At 51.0% G+C, this 8,199-nt stretch overlaps 1 pseudogene; it reads right to left on the bottom strand.

Annotated features, from left to right (window-relative positions):
• Positions 1 to 1,584: 1,584 nt before the first annotated feature.
• LOC147967182 (uncharacterized) lies at positions 1,585 to 5,465 on the bottom strand (annotated as a pseudogene).
• Positions 5,466 to 8,199: the final 2,734 nt, after the last annotated feature.

The following is an 8,199-nucleotide window of genomic DNA, read 5'->3' as shown; positions in this document are numbered from 1 at the left end:
GCAGAAAAGTTCATTTTTATGAAAGTTGATTTTGAGACCCGACATTTGCTCAAACACTGAGAGCAAGAGTTTTAGGTTTCGAGCCTTGTCTAGGTCATGTTTCATAAAAAGAATTGTGTCATCGGCGTATTGCAGAATAGAGAGGCCACCATCCACAAGATGTGGCACTACTCCTTCTATCTGGCCGTCCTGCTTAGCACGCTCAATCAGAATAGCCAACATGTCAGCAACAATGTTAAATAACATTGGAGACATGGAGTCACCCTGTCGTAGTCCTTTTTTTGTCTGAAAGTAATGGCCTACATCATCATTGACTTTGATGGCCACACTACCTCCAGTTACAAAATTTTGGATCCACTGACGCCATTTATCGGAGAAACCTTTCATTCTTAGGGCTTGTTGGAGGGAAGACCATCTGACCTTGTCATAGGCTTTTTCAAAGTCAATTTTGAATACTACTTCACTCATGTTTTTCCGGTGCATCTCGTGAACAGTCTCATGCAAAATTACTACGCCATCGAGTATATTCCTTCCTTGCATGAACGCCGTTTGAGATGGCCGAACAACATGATCAGCTACCGAGTTTAACCTATTTGTGGCCACTTTGGTGAAAATCTTGAAGCTAACATTAAGGAGGCATATGGGTCTGAACTGTTGGATCCGTTCGGCCTCCTTAATCTTGGGCAACAAGACAATCTCGCCAAAATTAAGTCTAAATAGGTCTAGTTGGTCGGCATGAAGACAATTGAACAAATCCAAAAGGTCGGTCTTGATGATATCCCAAAAATTCCGATAGAATTCTACGGGGAAACCATCTGGCCCTGGAGCTTTCTTATGTTCCATTTGGAACACTGCCGCTCTCACCTCCTCTTCGGAAAATGGTGCCGTTAGGATATCATTTTCTTCTGCCGTGACTTGTGGAATATCATCTGTTCGGGTCCCGTCAAGGGTGAAGTTCCCTTCAACTGACGCTCCAAACAGAGATTTGTAGTACTTGGTGATATACTTCTTGAGCTCCTCCTGTCCTTCGATCCGCCCCTCATCTTGTTGGAGACTTTAAATACATTTTTTCCTATGCCGCCCATTGGCGATTAATTGGAAGTATTTTGTATTACTATCACCCATCAAGATGAAGTCAGCTTTGGATCTCTGGTAGTATTTGATCTCCTCTTCTCGCAAAAAACGTGCAACCTTCTCGTTAGATTGATTTTTCAGCTCAATCTCTTGTTGAGATAAGGTGCGCGTCTCTGCAATTTTGTCGAGGTCGTCAATAATAGTAGAGAGTCTTTGTTTTTCTTTTTTATATATCCCATTGATGTGTTTCACCCATCCAGTGAGGTGTTTCCTCATGGCCCTTATTTTAAAGTTCCATCTCTGAATAGGCGTACGACCAACAGCGGGCTTCTCCCAAACATTCTTGATTATGTCTACAAATCCATCCCGATGCAGCCATCCCAATTCAAATTTGGAAGGGCAACGGACGTTTGGCTTCGTAGAGTTAGAATCCAGAATTATTGGTGCATGATCCGATAACGCCTCGATACGCTCTAGGGCTCGCACGGTTACCAGTGGAAATTTTAGTTCTCATTCGGTGTCCATGAGTACCCTATCGAGTTTCTCGTATGTCGGCATAGATCGGTTATTAGCCCAGGTGAACTGCCGCCCCGACATACTGGCCTCCCGAAGATTCAAACTGTCTATCACAGCATTGAATATGAAAGGCCAATAAGTTTCGAAGCGGTCATTATTTTTCTCTTGCTGGTACCTAAGGATATTAAAGTCCCCTCCAATAAGCATTGGATATGGGTTATCCTTAGCCAGGTTCACCAATTCACGAAGGAAGGCCAATTTATGCTCATCTTGGGCAGCCCCATAGACTGCGACCAGGCTCCATGTAAAATTATCAGCTCTGTTTCGTAAGTGAAATTTCATATGAAATTCACCAGTTGAAAAAGCCAACAAGTCCATGGTGGTGGTCTGTATCCCAAGAAGGATTCCTCCAGACCTTCCACGAGCTGGCAGGCTATGCCACGTGTAGTCGAAACCACCTGATAGGTGATCACGGACATGCGGGCGGAAGTCACATTTACCAGCCTCCGAAATTGCCACAAAATCCAACCCATGTTCGCGCACACAATCACCGGCGTGTTTATGTTTAGCCAAGTCTGAGAGACCTCTGCTATTCCAAAACATGCCTCTCATGTGGAAACTCGGGTCGGTGTTGAACATTTCGCCTTCTTGGGCTGTTTTTGTTTCTTTTTAGAGGAATGCGATTTAGATTTTCGCGAAGACGCTGTGAAGTCACAAAACATGGACTCATGTCTTGCGTCATCCAAACCAACCTCGGTAACCTCACCAACTAAGTGGGAGACAAGCGGACCATCATATTTGGCATCCGCTTCATCCTCATCCTCGGTTTCGGGGTTAGGTAGGGCACTATTACACTTTGAAGAAACCTTTAAACGGTCAATCTCCATATGTTTAAGTGCTCCAACCGAAAGATTAATTTCATTATCATTCTTTCCCATGGATATACCAAAATTTGTAAGGCTACAGAAAATACGAGTATCCGAAAATGAAAGAAAAGATTTAGCGGGCGAGGTACCTGGCGTGGAGTCCAAATTCCTCGAGGCTTGTCGTCGCATTGCCTTAGCTAGTGAATGTTCATCTGTCGAAGAGGAACCATCTGCGGAGACGGCGTGACGGTTACTACGCCGAAGCGGCGAAGCCAGCCCTTCCAGACATAGTACCCATCGGTGTCTTCGGTCGAGCCGTTGGTGTTGGTTGCTACAAAATCGGCGGGCTCCGATCTGTCCCTAAGGACGGTGAAGAGGGACGTGCCGCAAGTCCCACCGGCACGATCGCCACGGGTGCCGGGGCCGAGCCACTCGGACAATCCGCTAATGGACCGAGAGGAACCACAGCAACCGGAGCGGGAGCTGAAGAAGCATCCACGGGTGACATCTTGGAACCTTGCACGCGGACCGGAGCAGGATCGTCAACATGCCCTGCTGGCGGTGCGCCCGTACCCACGACCGGCTCAGTAGTGCAGCCAGCCGGTGCTGCATCTTCTGCGCTCGTGCAGCCGCATCAAGCAGCAAGAGTGCTTCATTTCCTGTAATGGATGTAGTATCTCCCTGTTGGTCAACTCCAGTACCAGCCGCCATGGTGGTGTCCACATCGAGGTCAGCTCCTGCATCAGTCTGCGAAGGAGCGTCCAATGCGTTCACAAAGCGATTATCTGTCTCCATTGGAATGGTCCCAGCAGATGACGTATTGGACTGAGCAGCACCCCTTTCAGAATTTTTCCCATATTTGTTCGCATCTTGATCAGGCAAAACATCATCTCGGTTAGCCCCGTGGTCTGGACCGTCATCATCGTGCTCCCAAATGCAAGGGATGAAATCATCTTCGGGTATGAAATCGTCCTCCTCAAGCACGAACCGAAGATTGTACCCGTTAAGCTTGGCATAAACCCCAGCCGAGACCGAGGCAAGACCTGCACCATCTTCTTTTTTAAACATGTTTAAATTCAGAACCGTCACCTGGATGCGCACAATGCCACCACGGCGCAAGCATACCAAGTTAACATCCTGAGTAGCACCGATGACGGATCCCACTGCCCACAAACCAAGAAAGTGACAAAGTGGCGGTGGAACACCAGTTACATGTACCCAAACTGGCTTTAGCGGATTATAAGATTCTGATTCTGATTTCCATTCACTGATGGCAATTACCACATCATGAGACTTGACTTTGAACTCAAAAGCAGCAACTCTCTCTAGAACCTCCATAGATGGGAAAGCAACCAGGAATGCATCATTGCCATGGGGAACGGCCTCCCACTTCCAAGGAGTTAGGACCGAGGAAATTTTTACAATCTCAGTCTCCACAACAGCAGCTGTGACCGAACCTCCAGATATCTTTACCAGACCAGTCGGTGAGGATGGTGGTGCAAGGTGTTCCCTGAAAACCGAGTCCGGCAGGTGCACAAACATAGCCTCATTAAGACCAACACCCCCGAAAGATGCCATTGGCTTCGGCTGCTTCAACACAGAACAACGATGCAGAGGGTGCTTATAGTTATTACAAATATAACAGTAGTGCGTAATGGTGCAATCTTTTGAGAGATGATCATCATTCCTGCACTTATAACACCACAAATTTGCTTTCTTTGCTACACGACCCAGCTCGGAAGTGTCCGCCTGAGACGCCGCCGCAACGGGGTTGGGCTGCATAGGCGGCACAGGTGCGGCGCTCAAAGGCGGAGCGAAGATCGAAGGCCCTGTGGTCGGCGGAGAACGAACCCTGTTACTCTTTCTCTTTTTCTTTTTCGGACGGCTGGACGAAGGTACAACAGCCTGCTGCAGCGGCACTCCGAAGGCAAACGGCCCCGAGGAAACTGGGGGCAAGGCGGCCTGCCCGACCGCGATAGCCGAGCCGAGCGGCCGAATCCGGCGAAACGCTGCTGAAGGTCCAGTGCGGCCGTGGCGTTAGGGTTCCGCGGAGGCACCTTGACAGGAGGCGGCCCTGAAGGCTGGCCACCCTTGTGAGACGGAGATGGCCCAGAAGGCTGGCCGCCCTTGGATGGCGGAGGAGGCGGAGGTCGGGGCACAGAGAACAGACGCGTACGAAGGCCTTGGCGGCGGACGGGAGCAGCGATCTGGAGGCGACTCGGAGACAGCAGGATGGTTCCATGCACCAACGGAGCCCGATCTATGGGAAAAGTCAGCACAACGGGGCCACTCCAGCTTCCTCATGGGACCACCTGTCATGGACGCATCCTGCATGGCCCTGGTTGTCGACGCCGTGATCGCGGCCTCCTCCGAAGAATGCGGATCGCGATTCGCCTCCGCAGTCTCCTCCACCACGGCCGGAGAAGAGGCCACCGCCGGGATGAACGCACCCAGCGCGACGGGCTGCACCACGCGAGGGCGCGGGAGTGGCCCCTTCCAAGGCCTAATGTGCACCCCGCGGGCAGCCGTTCGAGGTGTCCCCGCCGACGAGCCAGGTGCTTGGCGTTCCGGCGAACTTCTGCATGCAGACGACACACCATTACGTGAAACGGAACTGCTGCTCACCTGGTCATTAGATGCCTCCGGCGGTGAAGATCCACGCTGCTCCCAGACGCGCGAGGCCTGGGTCGGAAAGCCCACGTCCACCCAAAATTCCTGGACCAACTCTTCCTTCGTCTTCCTCCGTCTCGGCTGTACCGTAGACCAAGTGCCATCAGAATCTACGTTCTTCTCTCCGGCAAGAACTTCGTTCGCCGCCTGCACCGCGACGGGGCAGTCACCCGGCTGCACTGCGTCCTCGTTGACGGCAAGCATCTCGAAACGCGATCCAGATCCCGGGGATGCAATGGATAGCTCACCAGGTGCCAATGTTAGTCGCCGCTGCTTCGGGAACACGCGGTGGCCGACACGAACGACGCAATCCACCAGCACCATCTCAATCCCGGGCGAAATCCACTCCCCGCTGCGCAAGAGCCGCCCCTTCGATCTTACCATCAACATTTCTTAGGAAGAAAAAGTTGTGAGGTCGATCTAGGAAGAGAGAGCCAGGACGCCAATCAGATCTGCCGTCGAGGAACGCCGAGGAAAACGACGCCGACCACTGTAGCGGAGGGGGCGCTTCCGGCGACCTGGAAAGGCTGCCGTCTCCGGGCGCCCTGGAGTCGCCGGCGGGAGAGCACCTCCGTAGCATCGTTAGATCCGCGTCCTCCTCCGTTCTTGACAGCGGAGAAGTGATGGGAGGTCCTTCACCGTTTACTTACCATTGGATGAATATGCTACGGCGACGCCATCGTCGATGTCGTTGTCACACCCTAGCTAGTCCATGTATTAGAGTGTGCATCATGTTTACTTTCATCGGAAACTTGAAATGAGGAAGGCAGAACCCCCAGCACCCCTTTTGAAATCAACTAGGGTTTACTAAAAATAATTTCAATGAACCTGAAATGCCCTTCTAAAATGTTCACCCTCTTTGCCTTGGGTTAGAACCTCTGGCAAAATTGGTGCACAATTTTTTAGGTCAACAGAAGGTCATTGAATTAAATCATAAGTATTTGAATTTGGACATTTAAATGCTATAAAATAATTTAAATGCTCAAATAATTCTAGGAGTAAATGTTTTCTGTTGGAAATAATCTAAACAGAGGCCACATTTATTTTCAGGATTTTTGGAGATGTTTTAGTATTTTAAATAAAGCTAAACAGTTGCAGTTAAATAGAAAACAGAAACTAAATCAAAAAAAGGAGAAAGAAGCCCACCTAGGCCTTACCTGGCTCGGCCAGTCACCCCCTACCTCGCGCCAGGAGGCAGGGGCGCGTGCTCGCCGCGCGCCGGCCACCTCCTGCTTCTGCCGACGCCGGGAGACGCCCAGATGACGCCACGCGACCCCCACGTCTCCCTCTCATCCTCTCTCACTCTCCCCCTCGTCTCCCTCATCCTCTCCCGCGATGGCCGAGCGCGTCCCTCGCCGCCGATCGCCGTAGTCACCGCCAGAGACCTCCCCTCGCCCCTCCGACGAGCCCATCAGCTCCGCCTCGACTCCCTCGTCCTCCCCACCGAGCCACGCTTTGCCGGAAGCCCTGCAACGCCGCCTTCGCCCTCGTCTTCAACCTCGGGCATCCGAGATCGCCGGCGACCGCACCTCGTCTCCAGCCCATCCCCGAGCCCGCTGACCCCCTCTCCGACCCCGCTGTGAGCTCCTCTTCCTTTTCCCCTAGCTCCCGTGCTCGTTTGGCCCCTGTAGCCGCCGTTTCCACCGCACCCGAGAGCTTCTCGCCGCCGGCCATGGCGCAGCCGTGGCCACAGCCGTGCAAGCTCACAACGGAGCGCCTCACCATGCTCAGTGCAGCACCAGGAACCCGTAGCCACCACCAGCTCTTCCTCACGTGCACCGTAGCGTCGAAACCGACCACGCCCGAACTCCGGCCGCCGCCACGAGCTCGATTCCGGCGAGCTCGCTCCACCCCAGCTCCTCACACTTGCTCCATTAGATGCGCGAGAGCCTGGGCTTCGCACGGGTGGTCTCCGCCGTCGTTTTGGTCGCCTGAGGGCGTTTTCCGAAGCCCTCCGTCGTCTCGGCCTCGCCGGCGACTCAACGCCGGCGGGATTAGCCCTGTTGACCGGCGGATTTGACCACTGACGTGGACTGGGTGGGCCCAGTTGACTCCCCTGAGTCAATGACAAGTGGGCCCCCTGCAAATTATCCAGATTAGTTGCTAACCAAAATTAGTTAGTTTAATTAACTACTGACACGCGGGACCCACCAATCAGGTTTGACCTGGACGTCTCCATTGACCCTGACGTCACCCTGACGCATTGCTGATGCAGTAATTGATTTACTGGAATTATTTTTATATAGGAAATTCCAGAAAATAGTTCAAAATTCAAAAATTCATAGAAATTCAACCGTAGCTCCAAATGAAATAATTTATATATGAAAAATTATCAGAAAAATTCAATCTATCCATCTGTAATGGTTTCATGCATGACAAAACAAGTTTACCTTGCTGTTTAGGCAGAATAAGGAAATGCACTATTACGGCCATGTTTAATGAGCTAATATTTGAATCTTTGATTCAAATGAGTTCATCCCTTTCTATTCTAGCTTGCATTAGGCCAAGACACAATCATATTGCCATGTCATAGCATGCATCATATTGTTGCATATCGTCATGTGTTGATTGTGTTCCGATGTGTTCTTCGTGGTAGGTTCTGCCTCCGAGGATATCCACGAGTATCCAACTGAAGGGCAGTATCCCGCTATCACTCCATCAGGCAAGCATCCATTGATCATTCCGATACAAACCCATGTTCTCGCTTCTGCTCTTGTTTACTGCATTAAGACAACGCGATTCAAACTGCTGTGTGCTACGGTAGTTGAACTCTTATCCTCTGCATGGCCTGTCATTTCCACAGTAACTAGATGAAACCCACTAGCATGTGTAGGAGTTGATTGAGCCATGTATGTGATTCCTACCTTGCTATGCCTGCTATGCTTAGAGTTGTGTCAGGTCTGGTTCATCTGGGTGATGGGCTAGAGTGAAATGCTTATGTCGGTAATGTGAGGGATGTGTTGAACATGTTTTGGTAAAGGTATCGATGAGAGGCCATGTAGGAGTACATGGTGGGTTGTTTCATTGAGACCGTCCCTAAGAACTGAGATCTGTATGCGTGATTTAGGATTCA

Source organism: Triticum urartu, chromosome 6A (genome assembly GCF_056163025.1).
Source record: "Triticum urartu cultivar PI428250 chromosome 6A, HENAU_Tu73, whole genome shotgun sequence".
Taxonomy (NCBI): Eukaryota; Viridiplantae; Streptophyta; class Magnoliopsida; order Poales; family Poaceae; genus Triticum; species Triticum urartu.
This window is presented reverse-complemented; position numbering and strand designations above follow the sequence as displayed.